General features: G+C 34.2%; 1 protein-coding gene across 3 annotated transcripts in view; it reads right to left on the bottom strand.

Moving 5' to 3' along the window:
* The window catches only part of PBX3 (pre-B-cell leukemia homeobox 3), a 287,631-nt gene that overhangs the window by 142,106 nt on the left and 132,919 nt on the right, over nucleotides 1-12,606 (bottom strand). The window lies entirely within an intron of this gene.

The raw sequence follows: 12,606 nt of genomic DNA on the forward strand, positions 1-12,606 counted from the left end.
GCTCAAGTATTTTATAAATTCTAGATATAAGTCTCTTATCTGATATGTCATTACCAAACACTTTTCCCAGTCTGTGGCTTCCCTTTTTACCCTGTTGGAGAAGTTTTTGGATGTGCATATGGATTTGATTCTTAGAAGGTCCCATTCATCTATTTTATCTTCTCCTGATTGTAGGGAAGGCTAGGACTTTGAAGCTCATCCTCACTTTGGGCAGGTGGCCAGGTGAGATCAGTCTTTGGAGAAGGACATCATTCTCAGAAGGGTGGACGGATAGCACAGGAGAGGGAGACCCCAAATGAAATGGATTGATACAGTAACTGGAACAATGGCGGTTGGTGCTTAGGAATTAGTGAGACTGGCTCAGAACAGGGAAGGGTTCAAGAGCTGCTATACGTAGGGTGGCTATATATCACAGATGATTAAATGGCACATAACATACTATGACAGGTTTGGAAGCAGGAGTGACATCCACTTTCTAAATAACATGCCTCCGGAAACTATGAACTTTGATAAATGTTGATAGTTGTAGAGGGGCTTCAGGCCTTTTGTTCATAGGGTCGCTATGAGTCAAGGTCAACTTGAAGACAATCAACAACAACACACACATAGATATATTTACACATATATATACACAAACATATGAGATATACTGAAGTTTAGACATATAATGAGTATTAAGAAGCTTTGTAAATCAAACATTAACATTTAGAAGAATGAGAAATACAGACTACAGACTGTTAATTGTGCTCTGCCAAATGTATACATGGGCCAAGAAGCAGTCACTGGATCAGACGGAGAGCATACCACATGGTTTAAATCAAGAAAGGTGCATCAGGGTTGTATCTTTGCACTATACCTAATCTGTATGTAGATAAGATAATGCAAGAAGCTGGACTAGATGAAGAAAGATATGCATTAGGATTAGAGGAACACTCATCAACAACCTGTGACATGTAGTGATACAATCGTCCTTGCTAAAAGTAAAGAGGACTGACTTACTGAAGAAGATCAAAGACTGTACAGCCTTCAGTATGGATTATAGCTCAACATAAGAAACACAAAAATCCACAAAATTGAAACAATAAGAAACACTGTGATTAATGGAGAAAATATTGAAATTGTTAACTTCATTTTACTTGGATCCACAATCTACACTCATAGAAGCAACAGTTATAAATCAAATAGCTTATAAAATTGGGCAAATCAACTGTGAAGGACTTCTCCAAGATGCTACAGAGTATAGATAATTTAAACATTAAAGTACATCTGACCTAAGCCATATTATTTTTGTCTTATATGCATCTAAAAGTTAGACAATGAATAAGGAAGATGCAAGAATTTATGCCTTTGAATTGTAGTGTTTACAATACTGAATATTCCACAGATGGTCCAAAGAACACACAAAAATCTGTTTTTTAAGAAGTGAAACAAGAGTGTCCCTTTAAGGCAAAGATGGTGAGACTCTGTCTTACATATTTTGAGCATTTTATCAACAGGAGTCAGGTCCTGGAAAAGTACATCATGCTTGCGTGGAGTGTGGAAGACTCTCAATGAGATAGACTGATGCAGTTACTGCAACAATGGACTAAGCACAATAAAGATGATGACAGGTCAGAGAAAGTATACAGAGTTGCTGTGAATTAAACTCAGCAGCATTTAACAAGATGAAGCCTGGACACTGTTGTTTAAATAATAATGCAGATAAATGAGAGGTATAATGGAAATGGGAATTTCTTTTTATAAGCATGGTTTCAGTAATTCTCTTATAATGCTCATAACAATGTTTCTTCTGTTCATGAGCACTAATAATTCCTCATGTAATGTATGCATACTCCTTTTAAAAATAGGAATATTTATATAAACAACTTAGGGCAGTATCCTTCTCTAGCTGATTCCATCTTCTTTGGTCTAATGTGCATCTTATGCTTTTATTTTCTATCTACTGCTTTGCTATGGAAAAGATTCTAACAAGTCATTAAATCCATTAGTTCACACATAATGCCATTAATACTTTTAAATAAAAACTAAAAATGCTACACAGAAAAAAACACTTAGAAAAGTCATTCTCAGCCCTTAACACTTATTATTTCACTATAGCTTATTATAAACAAGCAACAGCTATATAATAAACACATTGACATATAACTAGTAATTTTACAATGTAAAATTTGAGACTTTTTAATTACAATAAAGAGAATATCACTTGTCCGGATAATTTTTAAAGAAATGCTTTTGAAATGTGAATTAAAGTTAGAAATCTAAAATTTAGTGACACAGGCCAGGTATTAGAAAGGATAAATTGATGTTGGTGTTTGTGAAAAATATTTACTATGGACCTTCAGAAGAACAAATAAGTCTGCCTTGGAAGAACTGCCAGAATGTTCCTCAGAAGCAAACATGTACTTTGAACATGTTATCAGAGGGAACATTTCCTGAAGGATGACATCAAGCTTGGTAAAGAAGAGGATCAGTGAAAGATCTTAAGAAGATGGATTGACACAGTGGCTGAAACAATTATTTCAACCAGCAATGATTGTTAGGATTTGTGAAAACGGTGCAGAATTGGGCAGTGTTTCACTATGTGTGCACAGAGTTGCTGTGAGTTGGAATCAATTTGATGGCACATAACAATAAGTCCCTATTAGGGAGCTCTGGCAGCATAGCCCATTAAGGAGTTGCACTGCTAACCCAAAGACTGTACTTATCTGGTGTACTATTTGTATGTACTAGCAGCTTTGAAAGAAAAAGACAGGCAATTTTGGCCCATGAGATTTACCACCTCAGAAACCCTTTATAGAGAGAGGGTCAGCTATTAACTGGTTCAGATTCTACATTAATGAGTATTTTTTGCTAAATAACAACAATAAAAACTTTTGAAGCAATTATTGGGATACCGGTAGAAAGTGGAGTGAGAAAGAATTTTACATGTGTGGTGTTAGGCTAAAACTAAGCATTTTTTAATGATTGTGTTTAGCCTCCTTTAATCTCCAGCTACCTTAAGTGTAGACACATGGTCTTGCAAATTATGAACAGCTGTGGGACTGGGATAAGAGGATGAGTGCTTCCCACACTGAGGAGCAAGACTTGAGAGAGCCTGGAGCAAGACAAGACCCTGGTGATGGTGGTAAGAGACTGTGGCATTGGTGTGAAGAAACTCGGGCAAGCTGTAAGAAGAGAAGCCTTCAGATAAAGTCCACAGTTAAAGATTTTTGCTGTTCTTGACAGTTACTTGAAAAAGAAGCTGACTTAAAACCACTCTGAGGCAAATCTTGCTGGATGATTTGGACTTGACTGTTTAAATGAAATCAGAGCCTGGACTAATTTAAGAATTGTGCCTTGGGACTACTAGGATAAAACCTGAGTTTGCATTGGATGATATTCTTTGCCTCCACCACTCTCCAACTTACTTCCCAAATACCCCTTATTCTCAGTACCACAACTGTGAGTCTGTGAGTCAACAATGAATAAGTGGACCTCTTGCTGCTGCTAAGGCTCTAGAGTCACAATAGAGCTGTGCTATAGGCTCTTTATCTGCTTTCTGCTTTGGGATGGTGAGGGGCTATGTTATTCTCATTTCCTCTGGCCTTTTTAGAGAGACACTCATGGCCCTGTGGCCCTTAACCCATTTTCTGCTCTTTAGACAATATGTATCTCATAATTTATCCCTTTGCTAAACAATAATTGGCTACAATATTTCCTTCCTTTACATACTCAAAATCTAAATCTCCTTCAAGTTCAAACTGAACTTCAAAGAATTGTCAATAGACTTGTACTGTGTAAAATCTATTTAATATCATAAAAATATATTTTTAAAAATATATTTCAAAAAGGTGAAGTTGAAGAAACTATGTAGACTTTTCTAATTCAAAATTATAATCAACTTTCAAGAAATTAAACTGTATATTCTTAAAAATTTGTTTGTACCATATAAGAATGAGCATAACACTGGAACTGGGAAAGCTTATCAACTAAAAGCATTTCTAGATGGCAAAGAATTCACTGAAAGAAGAATTACAGAAGTATATTCAAAGCCATATTCTGTCTTTGATAATTTAGAGGAAGCCATGATAACCACTATTTGTACATGACAGTCATATGAAATAATAAACCTTGCTAGCTATAAACATTACCAAATTCTGACACAATTGATTTATTATGTCTAACAGTGACATCAAACCAAACAACTGACAGAAACAATGTTACAGCTTTAAGAGCACTTTGTCAACGATTAATACTGCCAAACGGGGTTTAGCTTTATGCTGGGACTGCTTGTCTAGCAGTTGTCAATCCAAGCAAAAATTACTACTGCCACTCGTCTGCTAACACAGGCCTGAGGCGCCGCTCCGTTAGCCCTCATTACCCCGATCACTGCAAATACAGATGCAAGGCCAGTCCCTATTTAATATGCATGTTAATTATGCAAATTATTAATTGGGCTGGTGCTTGAGGACTTGTGTTTATGCCCAGATTAGAGTCAATAACTGTATCACACAGCATTTTAAGCCTGACCTGTGACAGAAATAAAGCTGTGCAGAAAGCAACATTTTTCTCATATTTTTCTAGCTCAGAATACTAGCTCTAGAGAGTATTTCACATTGATTCCAAAAGAGGCCCCTTGGGATGCAGAGAAATCAAAGCATATATATTTTATTAATATATTTATTTGTTCACAGTCCTTGCTGATAATGTTCATAATTATTTATAACATTCATTAAATTACTTTATCAAGTCCATTGTTTCTATAGCAAAAATGCTGAATATACTAAGCACTAAAATACATTTTTATAGTAATTTTTTTCCAATGAGGCTATAGTTTGGTCCTATTTATATTACACATCCATAAAAATTGTATGACATGATATTATGTTGTAAATTTTTTTTATTTAAAAAATCATATAGATTTAAACCTCTGAAGATAGAGAGCAAAGCTATAAGGTTTTTCCAATTAAAATTTACAGCAGAGGATGTTGTAAATTTTATACAGTTGTAATGCTTGCTGCAGTTGTACTGAAATGGGAACTATTGATCAGTATGATTTCCCAGGATACATGAAGGGGAACAAGGTATCGCACAAACAGAAACAAAACTTTCATTTGTAAAGCTTTCTATTAGACTTTACTGCCCTCATTTGGTTCTAGATGCATCTATCTAAACAGGGGGAAAAAGCTAATCTCTTGATAGAATTATTAGGAAAACTCTCCCCTTTCCAGCAAAAAAGCCTTAATCGAAAGTAACCTTGTACCATAATATCTGGATATTTATCATTTGTAAGAAATTTTTGGAAAAGAAAATATTTTTAAAATAAAGAAAATCAAGACCAATAACAATAACACCAGTAAAATGCATAGGAAAAAGGAAGCATTATAATACATTTCCAATAAATTTCAAAGTTTATATTATTATATTAAAGTATTTTATAAACTTGACAAATATTGGTTATTATATTTATAAATGTTAAATTACTGGCATAAAGAAATTTTACATATATTTATCATAAATCTGTTAATAAAGATACTGTCAATTTAATCTATGAAAAAAATATATTAAAGTTGTGCCTTCTTAGATTAATCCTCAGCTGATTACGCTCAATGTCTGTTTCTGCAATGTTCCTGCTGATGATATCTCAGAGTCTTCCTGGTCTAAATATAACATGGATTTCAGTGACTCAACCACCGAAAGATAGCATTTGTACCATGAAATCTCCATACAAATCAAACTTTAAAAAAGTGGCATCCATTTCCTAAACAACATGCCTCTGGAAACTCCATGAACTATGAGAAATGATGATATATATAGAAAGGTCTTTTATTCATAGTCTCGCTATGAGTCGACACAACAATAAATTGACTTAATTTGACTTGGTCATCCCATGCTGTTAATACAGTTTATATGTTGTGTACCACAGAGTAGGAACTGACTCATAGCTGACCCTCTGGCAGGTTTTCAGAGGCAGTTTATCACATGGGAGGAGATTGCCCATCCTACTCCCACGGAGCAGATGGTGGCATCGAACTGCATGCCTTCAGGACTGCAGCACAGCTTCTTGCCACTAGGCCACCAGAGTTCCCATATAGTTTATATAGATAATTGTTATTGTTGTTGTTATTGTTGTTAAGAGCGATTATGGCCGTCTCCTCCCTCCTCTTCTTTTCCTTTTGGGCTTGAAGCTGCTGCTGCCTTCAACCCAAGGCCAAGTGTGGCTTCCCTGGCTCCTGGAGGCAGAGTCGCCTTTCTCCAGAGACCACCACAACACAACACAACTCCCACGTACACAGCATCATGCTCTCTGGCCAAAGGATCACAGCCACCCTGGGTGGGGCAAACCTGGGCCATTATGGCCATCTCCTCCCTCCTCTTCTTCTCCTGGAGGCCGAGTCACCTTTCTCCAGAGACCGCCACAACACAACACAACTCCCACATACACAGCATCATGCTCTCTGGCCAAAGGATCACATATAGATATATATAATCTACATGTATACATATATATAATACCAAACATATAAGTATGTAACTAAATTAATATTCTTTGTTTAAAAATATAAATAGCAAAATTTAACAGAACAGCAAGCAACAAATGCTGGCGAGGTTGTGGAGAAACTGGAACCCTGATTCACTGTTGGTGGGAGTGTAAAATGGGGCAACCCCTGTGGAAAACAGTATGGCACTTTCTCAAAAAGTTGCAAATAGAGATACCATTTGACCCAGCAATTCCACTACTGGGAATATACCCTGAAGAGACCATAGCTGACATCCAAGCAGATATATGCACACCCATGTTTATTGCAGCTTTGTTCACAATAGCAAGGAGTTGGAAACAACCTAAGTGCCCATCAACAAACGAATGGCTAGAGAAGCTGTGGTATATTTGCACAATGGAATACTATGCTGCATTGAAAAACAAGGAACTCATGCAATATTATTCAAAATGGTTGACTCTGGAGAACATTATGCTGAGTGAAATATCCCAGTCACAAAACGACAAATATTACATGATGCCACTGTTATAGAATGGGACTGTCCTTGGAGTTGGGGAGAGAATGAGTAAGATGGGTTCAATAATGTATACTGCACTGAAACAGAGGAGGGAGAAAACTGTTTAAAAGAGATATATAACTAGGTATTTCTGTCATCACAGGAGACTAGAGCGAGGGCTACATGGTGGAGGGGACCTGGGGGAGGGTTTGTAAAACAATGAAAGAATCTTTTCTTTTACTTTTCCATAATTTTTGGACTCATGTACTTATAACTTGTTAGTCAAATTTGTGTCTTCTAGGTTGCAACACCCCCATGATACATCTTCAAGGATATGAACATGTACGGCCAAGCACAATCAATAAGAGTGCATCTAAATTCCAAAATCAATCTCCATAATAGTCTATGTGTTTCCTACTGCCAAAGGGGCCCTTTAGAGTAGTGAGAGAAGATCTTCACCCTGAAACCCACAGCGTCCCTTTTCAGCAGGAAGTAGCTAAGAGAATACGCCATCCCCTTTTCCTTATGACTCAGGGTGAAGTCTCTCTCAGGGAGGAGTGATAGGGAATGGCAAAGGACACACTGACAAAGAAGATTAATCAGAACTGGCTTTGACAAGCACTGTAGCATTTGGACAAGAACAAACTGGGAGGAGGGTAGAGAGAATAGTGCAACAATGAATGAATGGAAACCCAAAATCTCTGTAAATGTTTATGAAAATTAATAAAATATAATTATAGAAAAAAAATACATGTACTTTCAAAATATATGCCCATTTAATAACTAATATTGAACAGTACATAAAATATCTATCTCCAAAATATGGAATTTAAAGTATGTTTTGTCTTATACACTGGTGGTGGGATTGTAAAATCGTACAACCACTCTGGAAGGCAGTATGGTGCTTCTTCAAAAAGCTGAACATAGTAATTCCATATGACTCAGCTATTCCACTGCTTGGAATACATCCCAAGAAAATTAGTACTGAGATGCAAAGAGGGATTTGTACACCAATGATCATAGCAGTGTTATTCATCATCACAAGAACATGGAAACAGCCCAAATGTCCAACCACAATCAAATGGATTGAGAAATTGTGGTACATTCCCATGATGGAACACTACACCGAATGTAGGAGCAATGATTTTGAAAATCACTATATAACTTGGGAGAGACTGGAGAGCATTATGCTAAGTGGACTAACTCAGTCCCATAAAGATAAATACTGTATAAGGATCATTATTGTAAAAAATAGAAAGGTAACTAGTAAAACATATACGAGGACCCAGCTGGGGGAGAGTAGAAGTAGAAGAGTGAGGATGGACAGGGAGGGGGGAATAATCATAGAGCTGCACGACTGGATGGGTAGAGGATGGGAGGGGAAAGGAAATGGGAAAGATTTCCTGTGGAAAAAAAAAGTACATGAAATTTGTAAGCAAACTAGTATAAAATAAAAACACTATTTTAAAAAATTAAGTATGTTTTTAAACTTTTTATTTGGGTATTACCTTAATTTTCATTAATTGTAGAAAAAGTAAAAATAATTCTAGAAGCCAGTAAATTATAGACATTCAGTCATAACTATTAAAAATTATTTCTTTTTTTTGTTGAAACAAAATAAACCTTTTAATATCTTAATATATTTTAATTGGAAGACATCAAACTCACATATATTAAAAAAAGATAAAGTTTTGTTTGTTAAAAATTATTTCTAACACAAAGGTGCTCACAAACTCAGATCATCTTAATGTTTAATAGAGATGCTTAACCCTTTATTCATGTGCTTATAATTTTTCTCAATATGACATTTGAGTTTTACACTATTACAATATTTCATAATAAAATTTTATCTCATTTTCCATCTAAAGCTATTTAAAAATTTGAATTTTCAGAATCATCTATGGCAGTCAGGGATAAGTCTATTCTAAATAACTATAGCATTCTAATAGAAGTTAACATTCTTCTTATTGTTGCTGTTAAAATTATTTCACTAAGTATGTGATTTTTATAGTAATTTTTTTATTTAGTCCTCTTGGTGACAAAGAAAACATTAGTTGTAGAAAGGGTATATAGTACTGGGAGGTACATTTTTACATAAACCAGAGAGGCTCTAAGTTTTCAGCATTATTTATAGTAGCTAATTTTTGCACTTAAAGAAATCTTAAACTCAAGCTACGAGTGTGAAAATAGAAATGAGAGGGTAGGAGATGGCTAAAAAATAATGCTAACAAGGCCAAGATTAAGGGTTGACCTCTGTATGTGCCAAAGAACAGCTCTACAAATTTCATAAAAGAGCAATTCAAAGACATTATGATAAACTTATCTTACTAAAATAAACACTAATAATCAGGTGAGGAAGCTCTGAATGCATAGAGCTAATGGTAAATGAGAGATGCTGCCAACTCAAGATTTCACAGTTCTAATCCACCAACAGCTCTGAGGGAGAAAGACTGACCATCTCTTCCTGAGCAATTTACAGTCTCTGACAACCCACCAGAGGGTCAGCTATGAGTTGGTTTTGACTCCACAACTCAATGGCACATCACTACCATTAAAAAGTTGGGGAGAGGGAGTGAGGAAGACACACTGAATACAAAACAATTTCCTAGTCTTAGACTCATGCATCAAAGGCCTATTAGTTATTATGTGCTAATTTAAAAATTTTTGTTGTTATTTGCATCTATAACATCAAAAGGTGGACCTATCAAATCATGTAGTCATTACTAATTACTATTTTTTTTTAAGAACACAGGTCTCAGGACAAGCATTCTTATAAAAATTATATACCATTTCTTGAAAAATAGCATGAATAAATGAAAATCATTTTCGTATGAAAAGTTATAAATATGGGGTACTATTTCTTAAAAACCACCATTAACATTTTCTTGGGAGTCTAACATGTCTCATAATAGCATAAAAACATTTGATAAACTGAACCACTATAACACTATTTACAGTTTTGAGAGACTTACACATTAGCCAACAGTGTATTCAAATGCTAAACCAATCTCTCCTAGTTGTCGCAAGTACATATCAGAATGCCCAGAAATTAGAATCTCAATGCATACTGCACATACTGTTTATTCCAAATAAAGTAAAAAAGCCAAATTGCTCAACTTTAGTACTGATCAATTAATATGGGAAACAGTAATTCCGATAACTTTCCCACTGACAGCTTGAATTAAAACAGGTAGTAAGAGGCAACATTTTATTATAAAAGAAATAAACAATGGTTGGATCTAATAATGGGAAAAGATAACAAAGGCCTAGGATTCTAGCATCTGGCACTAAATGAACTTTTTTGTAAACTGAATGGCGGTTTCCAAAACTGCTCCAAGCATCATTCCTTTGCCAAGGCAGTAAACAGCTTTTATCAGCAATAATGATGGCATAATCCCAGCTAAAAAGGAAGGTAACATATGGCAGCAGTCCTCCAAATACCATCCCAACAAAGTAGGGGGCATTTTTATTACAGCGTCCACTTGCAGAAAATCTGCCAGGCATCTTTTCCTTTTTTCCTTCTTCTCTTTTTATTTATTTATTTATTTTGTCTGTTTGTTTTTAAACAAATTATTATCATTTCTAATTGAAAAACACATTTGGGAATTTTAAACTAATGATTCTTTTTTTCTTAAATTCATTCACTGAATCACATAAATAGATTGCCATATAGTAAAATTATATAGACTCCCTGTTGTTGTTTTTAAAAAAGGTAACTCAAAATTTTTTTTAAATCCGTACTTAGAAATAAATGTTCTTTAATTAAGGGGCTTATGTCTGCACCTAGCATAATGACTTACATATAAGGAATACACTAGAAGTAACTTACTTCATTATATAATAAGATCTGTTAAGAAAAATCATAAAAAATAATGTAGATAATAATATTGTTTGGTATATAATTGATAAATAATAAACATGAAGGAACTATAATATACAAAAGATCTTAATATTCTTTGATAGCTATCAAAATGTCACACTTTATAATATATAGCACTGATCAAGGCAATCACAGTAAAGTATTGTTTTAGGCCAACAGTGTTTATTAACAGAAGTTTAAAAGAGGGCTTCTAGAAAATATCTTCTAATATGCTGGGGGAGTAGACTTATGAATCATAAATCTCATCTTGGTTTTCACTGATGGACTTCTGTTTGCACTGGCAAGACAAAGACTATCTTTTTACCCAAGCTTTTGATTTTACAAATGCAATTTTAATTCAGACTTTAAAGGTTACAATGAACAGATTTTAAAAAATTGGTTTACTAATTAATATAGGAACAACATATGTTCAACACATTTAACATCTTTTTGTATATGTGACCAAATGTAAACCTTTGTTGGTTTCAGGAAAACATATTAGTTCATACAGAAATCAATAAAAAATGTAAAAGAATGTTAATATTGTTGACATCTTTACTTATATTTTTTTCTAACTGAAAATGTATCTAATAACTCCATTTACTGATGTTCACTACAGTTTACCACAGTGTCTATATTTCTGTTGTCAGTTTTACAGTATCTCCCTTCATTAAACCTATCAAGTTTTCCTTTTGATCATGAAACCAAGGCCAGAAGACAGATATCTTCCTGGAACAGAGCAGTCTGCCAAGTCTTTCACAAGACCAGCTTAACCTCCCTATTGATTTTTTCAACACTGCAGCCATTCATTGTTTGTGACATTTGGCTGTCGGCTCTTTAACACCCTTCAACCAAATCAATTTCATATTTTTGTCAATGCTCTGTAAGAGGATGAGTGAAAATAGGATGAGACTTAGCATGATTCAAAATGTTGATTTTCTCAAACAGTTTTATCTTTAGTTTTATAAGGCTTATAAACAGCTCACGTGTTATTTATATGTCTGCAAAAAAGGTAAAAGCTTTTTAAATTACAATTTCTCAGAACACTATTTAACTTATTATTGACAGTGGATCTTAAATTATTTCTCATTTTCTTAATGCAAATTAATTTTCATACCAATCACATGCTAGAGACTACTACATGAAATCAATGTTTTCTATGGCTTGGATTTTACATAATTAGTAAAGAAGGCTATGAAAATAATATACAAAATATCTTAATATCATTATAATTTTCAAAAGACAAGCCATGTCCAAAAAGCACAATTCAGCATTTACCTCAATCTTACGTCTAAATTCTTAACGTACTAAATTACAGATACTAAATTCCATGGACGGCCTTCAGGCTGCCAACCCAAAAACTTCTCTTGAAGAACAACATATTAAAATTTAAACACACAAATGCTCCAAATCATGCCAAGCTTTCTGTCATTAAATTAATTTTGTAGACTTAAAGAGAAAGAACAAAAATAAAACTCAAAAGAAACTAGGTCTTTTGCTTTATATTTGTTAGTAACCTTTTAAGTTACATAATGTAAACACTTTTTACTCAGTGTTAATTACAAAAGAAATAGAGATGATAGATCTCAAAATCACAGTGATTCATTTAAATTTATATTTAAAGGTTAAAAAAGCGAGTTATGACTGGAAAGGAATGATTGCATTACTACAGAACAAAGAAAATTTCTAATTCTTCAAAAGAGACTAATAACCTAATATTATACCTATAATTTACTAATACACTAATAGATGTTCACAAAATAACTACATTA

The sequence above is a fragment of the Elephantulus edwardii genome, unplaced genomic scaffold (genome assembly GCF_000299155.1).
Source record: "Elephantulus edwardii isolate Elephantulus edwardi_28Jun2011 unplaced genomic scaffold, EleEdw1.0 scaffold00116, whole genome shotgun sequence".
Taxonomy (NCBI): Eukaryota; Metazoa; Chordata; class Mammalia; order Macroscelidea; family Macroscelididae; genus Elephantulus; species Elephantulus edwardii.